The sequence below is a fragment of the Macrobrachium nipponense genome, chromosome 17 (assembly GCF_015104395.2).
Source record: "Macrobrachium nipponense isolate FS-2020 chromosome 17, ASM1510439v2, whole genome shotgun sequence".
Lineage (NCBI taxonomy): Eukaryota > Metazoa > Arthropoda > Malacostraca > Decapoda > Palaemonidae > Macrobrachium > Macrobrachium nipponense.
Window position 1 is genome coordinate 77,004,184 of NC_087210.1, and position 12,136 is coordinate 77,016,319.

The 12,136-nt window shown below is 37.0% G+C and overlaps 1 long non-coding RNA gene across 1 annotated transcript in view; it reads left to right on the forward strand.

The window, feature by feature from the left end:
* LOC135196344 (uncharacterized) overlaps positions 1 to 9,430 on the forward strand; it is a 43,914-nt gene extending 34,484 nt beyond the window's left edge. Inside the window, exons 2-3 of the long non-coding RNA XR_010310385.1 lie at positions 565 to 3,020; positions 9,332 to 9,430. This is a non-coding gene — a long non-coding RNA (uncharacterized LOC135196344). The remainder of the gene's footprint in view (positions 1 to 564; positions 3,021 to 9,331) is intronic.
* The last annotated feature ends 2,706 nt before the right edge of the window (positions 9,431 to 12,136 follow it).

Consider the following 12,136-nt stretch of genomic DNA (forward strand, 5'->3'; position numbering starts at 1 on the left):
ACCAGAAACGTTCCACTTTTAAAAATCTTTGATCATCTTCCTCGTACTAAAATTTTTGTTTTAATTTCAGTCTCCAAAAGTCTTTCCAAAAGTCTTTCTTTTCTTTTGCTTCCTCTTCAGCCATCATGGCTTTGTTTGGCTTGTAATTATTTTCATTCCTTTCCTCTCCTTTTCATTTTTCAACTTATACACAATGCTGTGATGTGTGTGTGTGAGATTCAGATTTTGTTGTTAACACTAAGGCAGTTGCATATAGTAACACACAAGGACCTTCCTTTGTGCATTCTTTAGTTCCTCCATTACTGGGATGGGTAATGGACACAATGACTGATCTGTGATGAACATCCGATCTACCTAGCACTCGTCACTTCAGGTTGGTTATGTTATGGTACATTAATATCTCTAGCTTACTGAGGTATTTTAGTGTCCTCTACTGTGGTGATGCCAATTTAATTTTCACTTGATGAATGAACTTGAATTTTACAGATTTAATTTAGATGTGCATTGTAGTATTGCTTTGATATTGCAGTACTGTCTTGTTAATATATGTAATGGTTTTTTCAGGGTATAGCCAAGTGAAGAATGATAACAGTATAAAAGTCCAAGTCAGCCTTTTGAAACCAAGAAAGTCAGAACTTCCCTTTTCACAAGAAAGCGCTTCATCCAAGGTGTTAATTTGATGGCTACAGGGAGACGTTTCTCATCCATACATGAAAATGTTATGTAATTTTTTTTTTTTTTTTTTTTTTGCATGTTCAGATGTAGAAAATGTTTAAAAGATTAGTGGCAATGCTATTGTGGGTTTTCACTTTGAGAAGTTGAACGTATTAGGTTTAATTAAAATCGGCATTCTGCTTTTGCTTTAGTAATATGGAACTGTCCATTAGTCATACCAGTGATCTTTTTTTAAACTGATCTGTAAGTGTTAATAAACAAGATTTTAAGTTGGGTTTTCCTAATGGTACTTTTGTGAGTGTTCTATCTGATCTCTATAATGCACTTTCTTCCTACCTTCATGACTTCCCAGCAAGTTCAGGTTGTCTTGTATGCTCATTCAGCGGGATTTTCTTGGCCCTCCTGCTAGTCTTTGTGATACTATTCCAAATCCTTTTTTTTTTATCATATATAAATAACTGGTCTCACCCTTTTCATATATTATGCTTGAAACATCAATACATATTTGAGGTGTGTGTTTTCAGTCCTCTAGACATCATAATTATGTCAGCAATTTCATGTGTAAAATGGTGTTTTAATAACACTTAAACTTTGCATTGAAAATATTTGTTTCTGATTATGCATATCTTGTTCATTTTGAATTGTGCTAAGGGGATACCACCCTTAATTGCCATTGGACAAGTACAGTAATTCCTTTCCACTTCACATTTGTGATTTTGTAATTCATATTCATGCTGTGCTCTCAGTGCTTTATGCACAGCCCATAATTACTATCCCAAATTAAGGAAAATGTCCCACACACAGCTTGGGATTTTACCACAACATTTTGTCCCTCTTAGGTCCATTTTTTTCCCTTTGTAATTTACCTAGGCATCAGAAATCACTAGTCGTTTATGGTGTAAAAATCCTGGGTATTTTAAGAGGCACTTAATACTGTGCACTTCTTTTGAAGTTATATAGTACAAGATTTCTCTCTCTCACTTGTGTAAGTCCTAAACCCTTACTCTTTCCAGTTCTTGATAGTTTCACTCTTGTAAATATCCTTCACCTTCCCTCATAACTCTTAAGCCCTTTCAAGTGTTCTTTCTTTCTCTTTTCGTCCTTCACCCTACCTCTCTCAGCTTTTTCTAATATCGCTCAAGTTCTTTAGCTCTTGTGTCCTTCACCCTCCCTCTCCTCATAGGAGGGTAGTGCCATCAGTGCACCAGCATCACTTGAGGTTCTTTGCAGTGCGCGTTCGGCCCCTAGCTGCAACCACTTTCATTCCTTTTGCTGTACCTCCTTTCATATTCTCTTTCTTCATCTTATTTCACTTTCCACAGTCTCCTAATAGTACTTGATTCTTAGTGCAACTGTGAGGTTTTCCTCCTGTTACACCTTTCAAACCTTTTACTGTCAATTTCCATTTCAGCAGTGAATGACTTCATTAGGTCCTAGTGCTTGGTCTATATTCAATTCACCCTGCCTCCAAGTCTTCTTGGTATCTCTTGTAAGTGTCCTCTCTTTAACTCTTGTAGTGGCCTTCACCCTCCCTCTCTCTGGCTGGTTAGTATCTCTCTTATTCATAAATAAATTGGGGATTTTTGTAAACCCCACATTATTCTTGTCTTTATTCATGTGCTCAATTTATGAAGACCAAAAAGACATTTTAAGGGAAGTAATACTGTCACCATGTATTGCTTAAAATATCAAAAGTTTACTAATGTCACTAAATGTACACATTTAATATCTATCAAAAGTAAAATATTTTTTTGAATGAAAATTCTGAGTACATACATGCCATTGTAAACTCAATTAGGTGTTATTTTGGTGTTGCCTATTGTTCTAAGCATAGGCTGTTATGTAAAGGAATTGTGTTGTTAAACTGCAGTTATGTTCTTCGTTCATGGAGTTCTGGAAATTCATCAGTCAAGAGCGTTACTTATTATTATTACCTAGACAGCTAAAGGATTATGCTACTTTTACCCAAAGGAAATTCATTTTGTGATCATGATAGTATGTTCCTCATACTATAGTTATATTTTGTAAAATGTTAAGGACAAGTATTTGTTTTTCAAAGATTATTACTTGGGAAGACAGCGAGGTCTGTGTATATTATTTACGAAAATTGTAACCATGTAACTATTTCCTTTACATATAACATGATGAAAACACTGGTAGAACTAAAGCCCCGTTCACATGGTCGAACTTTGCCTGACAGACTGTTCGATGTGACGTCAGAAGCAGGAAAAATCAGAACCTTACCTGACGTTTCTCTGCTTCTGACGTCACATCGAACAAAGTTCGACTATGGACAGGGTTTCAGTATTCCTTCATGCTATATCCATAATGCTCAAGTGGTATAGGTTGTTGAATTTAGAAAGGTGGTTTTCTGCATATTTACTTGAGAGAAGTTTTCTTTAGTATACCTGAAATAGCACTGCCATTTTCTTTCATACACTCAGGTTCCAATGTTTTTTCTGTTTTTTTGTTTATTAAGTGTTTCCTCTGTTTTTCAATTGAAGTGTATATTGAAGTACAAGTAATTTAGTATTTGGTATTTACTAGTCAACACATTTATGAGTATGAATTTAGCAACTAATTTTGCACAATGTACCTGTTATTATGTTTACTTAAGAGTTAAGTTGTTTTAATAAAATTAGAGTTCACAACACAAACATGGTGTTTCCTTGAGCCAGGCGCTCTCCTCAATTCATTTACCTTCCTGCACAATGTGGGCTTAAAGAAACCCCCACATTTTGGTGCCCAGACCCTGTGAACACTCCCTCTAAGAAGATAAGTAAGTTGTGCAGGGAAGATAATGGAGAAGTTAAAGAGGACAAGGATGACATGTCGAGGGTGGGTGACAAGAGCTTCCAAGGTTCTGAGTGACCTTCTGGAGTCCTCCACCACAACCATTAGTCAATTTGAGTATGCCATCAAGGAATACGACCAAAGACTAGCTAAGTTGGATGAAGTCCAAGAAGCAATAGAAATTGATGTAGCTGAAGAAGAACTAGAACAACTTTTGGATGAAGCCCATGAGTTTAGAACAAAAAGTGTGCAGCCTAGGATACAAGCTGAAGACCAGATAAGGAAGTTAGCAGCAGCAGCAGTGGGTCCTGGTTCTGTTAAGTGGTCAGTCTTCATCTCAAGAATCAGATGTCACCAACGTCAAGTTACCCAAGCTGGAACTGCCAAAGTTTAGTGGTGAAGTGACCCAGTGGCAGTCCTTCTGGGATCAATATACTTCCCACATCGATGCAACAGACCTTCCAGTGATCAGTAAGTTCACCTATTTGCTGTCTTTGCTGGAGGGAGATGCTAAGAATGTAGTAAAGGGACTAGCCCATACCAGTGCTAATTACCCGGTTGCTTGCAATTTACTGAAGGAACGCTACTACAAGCCGGAAAGGATTATTTTTGCTCATGTCCAGGCATTGTTAAATGGTCAGGTCAACATTAATGTCAGCGGACCAAAGGGCGTAGCACAGCTGTGGAAATTACGAGATGACATTCTAATACATATCCGCAGTTTGGAGGCGCTAGGCGTCACTGGTAAACAGTGTGAAGTGTTTCTTACACCTATCATCCTCTCTCGTTTGCCCAGTGAACTGCGGCTAGAGTGGGCCAGGGATGGTGATGGACATGAAAGTGATTTAGATTGGTTATTGACATTCTTAGACAAGGAAATTTCAAGATTAGAAAGGTCTGAAGCCTTTAAGGGAAAGAGTAGTAGTGAGGAAAAGAAAATTGAAAGTAAGAGTTCTAAAGACAAGTGTACTCAGCCGCAGCCCTTCATGCTTCGTCCAAGCAAGAAAACATTGTGCAGTTTCTGTGGCAAGAAACACAAATCAGAAAACTGTTTTGGTGTTCTAGAATTGAGTGGAAAAGAGCGAGGTGAAAAATTAGAAGTTTAGGCCTATGTTTCAAGTGTTTGAAGAGTGGACACATGTCAAGAGAGTGTAAAGCTCGTACAAGGTGTACAAAGTGTAACGGTGCCCACTCTACCTTAATGTGTGGTGTTAGGCTGGAAATTAACCTAAAGAAGGAAGAAAGTGAAGCAAAGGTAGGTGCTGTTGGCAGTGACAAGCCTGGGGATGTGGCACTTCTGACAGGGCAAGGTGGTAACTGTACCATTTTACAGACAGCCAAAGTTCAAGTGAGTGGTAGTGACGGTACTGTTGTCACTGCTCAGGTAATGTTTGATAATGGTGCAGACAGATCATATGTTAGTAGCAAATTTGTGAAGAAGTGTAGACCACAGTGGATCACTAGTGCACCTATGCCATAATCTAGTTTGGGGGTCATAGTAGTGGAAAAAATGAACACAGAAATGTTTATGAGTTAAAGTTGTGGGACTCCGACAAGAAATTGGTGCCTATCATTGCTGCGGAGATTCCCAGAATATGTCAGCCCTTGGTTAGGCCTGTTGTACCATATTCAGTGCTTAACTCTTTTTCTCATGTTGCATTAGCTGATGATTACCACCATGATTCTCTCATTGAGATTGATATATTGATTGGTCTAGATTTCTACTGGGCACTGATTTCTCCCGTAGATGCCTTCCAAATTAACCATGTTGTAGCCATGAAGTCTGTCTTTGGTTATGTCTTGAGTGGCAGGCTGTATGAAACCACTCGCACTTGTACGTATTCTGTACCACAATTATTGTGTATCTCCTCTGTTTCAGATTCAGATTTGTGTAAGTTTTGGGATCTGGAAACTGTAGGGGTTAAGCCTAGGGAACTTGTTGAAAGTTATAGTGAGACTAAAGTTTTCAAAGAATTTGAGAGTACCGTGAAGTTTGTGAATGGTCGCTATGAGGTTGCACTGCCATGGAAGGATGATTCTGCTAAAGAAAAACTTTTGAATAATGAAGTCATAGCCCATAAAAGGTTAAGTAAGCTAATGGTTAAGTTAGAACAAAATAAGGAGCTTAAGAAAGAGTATCAAAAAGTGTTTGATAGTTATGAGTCTGATCACATGATAGAAGAGGTACCAAGGCAGGAAATTTCAGGTGTGAATCCTGTGTACTATATGCCTCATCGTCCAGTAGTGAAGTTAAGCAGTTCAAGTACTAAGATAAGGCCTGTGTTTGATGCCTCTGCCTCTTGTTACAATGGTGTATCGTTGAATGACTGTTTGTCCTCAGGCCCATCACTCAACCCTGACTTGGTTGAGGTGCTCATTCGCTTTCGTCGTTGGCCCATTGCTGTTACAGCTGATATAAGAAAGGCATTTCTGCAAATTAGTGTACAAGAGAAAGACAGAGATGTTCATAGATTTTTGTGGCCAAGAGACGATGGTACAATACGGCACATGAGATTCACACGTGTACCCTTTGGTAACACAGCGAGCCCATTTCTGTTAAATGCCACTATCAAACATCATTTGGATAAGTATCCCCCCACTAGTGTAGTGCAAGATTTGAAGGCTAACATGTATACAGACAATTGGTTGAGTGGTGCGGATTTTGCTGTAGAAGCAGCTGATAAATTTTGTGAAGCCTGTAGCATTTTTGCTGATGCTAGTATGGACCTTACAAAGCTTGTGTCAAATAGTTTGCTGATTACTTCTCAGTTATATGACAAGGTACCCTTTATAAATTCTGATGGATGTAATACTGTATTAGGCCTTAAGTGGTGTAACTCACAGGACAGTTTCTCCTTTGATGGCATAACCTCAGATTCTGTTGTAGAAGTAGTCTCTACTAAGCGAAGCATCCTTAGTGTGATAGCTAAGATTTTTTACCCTTTAGGATTAATTAGTCCATATGTTATGTACGGCAAGATACTTTATCAGGAACTCTGGAAACTGGGTCTGACTTGGGATCAAGAAATGCCATCAGAGTTGAAGCTTAAGTTTCAGAAATGGCTTCTTAGTAGTCAGCATTTTAAGAATTTTCAGATAGATAAATGTTATTTTCCACAAAAGGCCTAGGAGAAGCTTAGTCATATGGAGCTACATGGGTTTGGCGATGCTTCTGAAAAGGGCTATGGGGCTTGTGTGTACCTGCGAGTACCTGTGGAGAACAGCTCATATAAGGTGTCATTAGTATCCTCTAAGTCAAGAGTTGCACCCATAAAGACAATTACATTGCCGAGGTTAGAACTCATGGGATCTCTTTTGTGTTCAAGATTAGTCAACTTTGTGAAGAACGCCCTTAACCTAGATAACAGTGTTAGAGTTAGGTGTTGGACAGATTCTACCATTGCTTTGTCATGGATTCAAGGAGATGCTAGTAAGAAGGACATATTTGTAGCTAATCGGGTAAAGGAAATCAGAGAGTTAACACCTCCAAGTTGCTGGCAACATTGTGGAAGTAAGGACAATCCAGCTGACCTGATAACACGGGGTCTTTAGGCGGACAATCTTGTGGATAGTACTATGTGGTTCTATGGGCCTAGTATGTTAAAAGACACCCTATACCAGGTAAGGGAAGGTAACACAGTTGTTAAAGATAAAGAAGAAATAAGCACAGAAAGTACTGTTGCCTGTCTCAATGTACAAGGAGTGCCAGAAAACCCTTTGATAGATTTAGATCGATTCAGTAAATTAAGCAAGGTGTTAAGAGTTACAGCTTATGTCTTAAGATTTATCAGAAATTGTAGAATTAGTCAAAACAAAGTGGATGGCCCTCTCATTACTGAAGAGATTGATTTTGCTAAATTGAAGTTGATTTACTGCATCCAAAGAGAAGTGTTTTCTGTAGAAATAAAGGCACTTTTAGGTAACAAGGCTATTCCTCAGTGGTCTAAATTAAGAAATCTTGACCCTTTCTAGATGATAAAAGATTATTAAGAATTAGGGTCGTCTTGAGTTTTCTAACTTAGACTATGACACCAAACATCCTGTCATAATTCCCAAGGGTCAATTTGCTAAGTTGTTGATCAGATTTCAGCATGAGTTTTTGAAGCATGCAGGTGTGGATACTGTAATTTCATCCCTACGGAATAGCTTTTGGATTATAGGAATGAGGAGATTAGCTAAGACAGTAATGAAGGAATGTTTAAGTTGCCGTTGGCATGATTCAAAACCTTGCAGTCAACCTGTGGCTCCATTACCCAAAGAAAGAGTAAGGTCTTCTCCACCCTTTGATGTAACAGGCTTAGATTATGCAGGCCCTTTTTTTTGTGCCGATTGTCCTCATAAGAAATTTTATGTATTGTTGTTCACTTGTGGTGTTGTACGAGCCGTACACCTAGAGCTTACAGAATCTTTATCCTTGTCTGACTGCTTATTGGCTATAAGAAGATTTGTTGCCAGGAGAGGTTTACCTAGTGTCATATATTCAGATAATGCAAAGACTTTTGTAGCTGCTAAATATGAGGTACAAAGGATATATAGCCACTTGGCTCCCAAATGGAACTTTATAGCCCCTCGTGCTCCCTGGTGGGGTGGGGCGGCTGGTGGGAGAGGCTCATTAGGTAGTTAAGCTTGCTTTGAGAAAGACACTAAATCTGAACTATGTAAGTAAGAGTGAATTAGAAACTATATTAGTAGAAATAGAATCATGTATTAATTCTAGACCGTTGACTTATGTGAGTGATGAACCTGATTCCATTCACTATCTCACTCCCTCACATTTTATCCTAGGACGAGCCTCACACTGTAAATCCTTAATAAATGTAGAGCCATGTAAGGTGACTTCCAGGGACTTGAATGAAAGAGAAGTTGTAAGAAACCAGAAGCTAGAACATTTTTGGAAACTTTGGAGTAACAATTATATAACTAATTTGCCTCAAGTTGTAAAAGGATTCAATAAGAAATGTGATTTGTCTAAGGGTGACCTTGTGTTGATAAAGGAGGATAACATTCCTAGATTTAAGTGGCCTCTTGGGGTTATTGTAGATGTGTTTAAAGGTAAAGATAGACTTGTAAGAAGTGCAAGGATCAAAACTAAAAGGGGAGAGGTGACTAGACCCATTCAAAGATTGTATGATCTAGAAGTAGGTAGATCCGAAGATTTGATTACTGCTGATGCATCCTGTGATGATCTTGATAGAGATGTATGTATTAATCCTCAAATGCCCATGCATACTGTGAGTGATGATGATGTACTTCCTAGGTCTAAGTCTGGTAGAGTAATTAAGCCCCCTACTAAGTTAGATTTATAGTCACTGTAAATCATGCAGTTGTGCATGTCAGGTAAAACTTAATGTGATTGTTAGTTTGTGAAACTACACTACTAATTTTCATTGGGGATTTTTCTGTCAGATATAATTTAGATAAGGTCCAAGTTGTGCTCTTTAATAGGTGGCTTCGTCCCCTATTGCCGGGAGAATGTTGAATTTAGAAAGGTGGTTTTCTGCATATTTACTTGAGAGAAGTTTTCTTTAGTATACCTGAAATAGCACTGCCATTTTCTTTCATACACTCAGGTTCCAATGTTTTTTCTGTTTTTTGTTTAAGTGTTTCCTCCTGTTTTCTTACTTGAAGTATATATTGAAGTACAAGTAATTTAGTATTTGGTATTTACTAGTCAACACATTTATGAGTATGAATTTAGCAACTAATTTTGCACAATGTACCTGTTATTATGTTTACTTAAGAGTTAAGTTGTTTTAATAAAATTAGAGTTCACAACACAAACATGGTGTTTCCTTGAGCCAGGCGCTCTCCTCAATTCATTTACCTTCCTGCACAATGTGGGCTTAAAGAAACCCCCACATAGGCAATGCATTTATCTAGGTCTTGGCACAGTTTGGTATACAGCATTTTACAAAAATCATTGAAAAAAAATACAAGGAAAAATAAACAATGAATGCACTTGTATTAGCTTTTATTCATTCCACTTTAATTAAGTTATACACTCCATACAAAATAATTAAGTTTTATACACTCCATACAAAATAACTTGCGCTGCTTTTACAGAAATAAATTTTTCCTACTGGAGATTAACTGAGCCAGTACCATTACCATTCGATATTCAGAGCTAAAAGGTCTTGAGATCTTCGGTAAGCAATGGCGAACTTAAGAAGTGAGTTTTCTGATAACAGGTTTTGTGAGTATGTAGTTGCCAAGGCAAAAAGAGACTCCCACTTCATTTATTCTCCAGTTGGTGAAATGAGAACTTCGAGTGAGTCTTCTGATGACATATTTGAGGCTACGAACTCCCCTAATTCATTTAATCTTCAGTTGGTGATGGAGAACTTCAAGTGAGTTTTCTGATAAAACTTTTGGGGGTACAAACTCCCCATTTCATTTAATCTTCAGATGGTGATGGAGAACTTCAAGTGAGTTTTCTGATGACAGTTTTGGTGGTACGAACCCCACTTAATTTCATCTTCAGTTAGTGATGGGAAACTTAGAGTGAGTTTTCTGATATACAGTTTAGGAGGTACAAACTCACCAATTTCATTTAATCTTCAGTTGGTGATGGAACTTATCAGAATGACAGTTTTTCATTTAATCTTCAGTTCATGATGGAGAACTTCAAGCGAGTTTTCTGATGACAATTTTTCATTAATTTTCAGTTGGTGATGGAGAACTTCGAACGAGTTTTCTGATGACAGTTTTGGGGGTACGTAGTTACCATGGCAAAATGACTCCATTTCATTTATCGTAGATCTAATCTCAAATAGAAAATTCTAAAGCAATTAATCAACTTTCCCCAGCTACTGCAATAAAGCGAGTTTTCTGATAAGTTTTTCGTTTGATTTTCAGTTGGTGATAGAGAACTTTGAGCGTGTTTTCTGAAGACAGTTTTGGGGGTGCATAGTTACCAAGGCAAAAATGACTTTCATTTATCATAAATCTAATCGCAAATAGAAAATTCTAAAGCAATTAATCAACTTTCCCCAGCTACTGCAAAATATACCAAATTTGACTATAAAAAATGTCACTGGGGAAAAATTCATTAATGTAGGGGGCAGTAATCAAATCAGATCAGATTAGGTTATGTTAGGTTGGCTTAAGTAATTTTTAGATTGGATTGGGTAGAGTTAATTTTTTCCTGCGACTATTAGGGGGACATTTTTTTTTTTACCTCTATTCATTGCAATAGCTAACCATACAATTGTACACACTGGTTTTCCAGACAAGAAAATCAATGAAATGGTAACTAGGTTAGGTAAAGGTATTGACAAATTACTATTGTAAAAGCACAACAAAAATAACTATTCAGTTTTCTAATACATGAAAATCAATTGCATAGTTACCACAGAAAAAGACAATTGGGCAAAACATTGACATATATGTACCATAAAGTATGAAGAATAGGCTATTGCCAAATCTCATGGTACACCATACCACTTAAAGCACCAAATAAAAACCTGTTTAGATACTGGCAATCAAAGCTTCACCAAATGATTACACACAATCTATTCTTGCTACTCTTCTGCAATCCCACTTCACTTAGCTATGGGTTAAAATAATAAATTTAACCTTAGGGACCCCTGAACGACTTACGTCATAGAAAACTGGGTTAATCCTCCATTACTCGACACTGGAAAAGCGCCAAGATATGTGTGATTTAATACAAGTCTGATCCATTTCGTGATTAATTTGTTATCCAATTCAATTCTCCACCAAAAATTGGACGTTTCTCAGACCTTTGTCTTGCTCTGAATGGCTAATGGCACTGGCTCAGTTAACCTCCTACTGAGAACACTCCTGCCCAGGAGGCATTGCAGACGCTGGCTCAGAGGAGCAGTCTCAGCCCATCTGCAATGTATTTTTAAGAATCCTTTCCAGTTTTGTACTGTCTACTAAACAGATCCAAATACTATATATAAATGGATACAAATTTTTTAAAAATGCATGCAAGAACTTCCGTACTTAAAATGACTTATTATTACTGTATATGCAAATTAAAGTTTCAATTAACCATTAATTCTAAATGAAGTAAGAATTAACTTAAAAGATACAATGAATTAAAAAGGAAGCCTAACATTAATTCATAAACAACTGAAATTAAAATGTTAAGTAATTACAGAATAACAGGTTGGTAAAAAAAATTACAAAGCTAAAAAAATTATTTCTGTAGGCAAATCAAGACATGAGAGTGCGATAAAACAGGTGTTACTTAGTTGACTGTAAACACCTAAGCCCAGCAGAAGGGGACAAAGGAAGTTAGTAAAATGTTACTGATAAACATTATTTATCAACAGCAAAATAGGTTAGTGACAAATATAGACAATGGAATTAGTTAATTGTTAAATGGGCATTTTATCTTAATGGCTGCTGAGAAAATTATTTTAATATTGAAAAGTAGCTAATTACAATTTTTATTATCAAACATGACTTAATGCATAATATTAACAGTCATCTGAACTTATCTGGCCTTCTGTCAGGGACAGTGTTATTAAACTATATTAAAAAGCAAATAAAAAAAAATCCAAAGCAAGCTTAATGAAATTTGTATACAAATTTCAAAAGATGGTGGTACAGAAGTTCTCTTAATAGCGATAAATATATATATGCAATAAAGATTTTACATTTAAGTAAAAAACTTTGCAATATAAATGACAAAATAAAT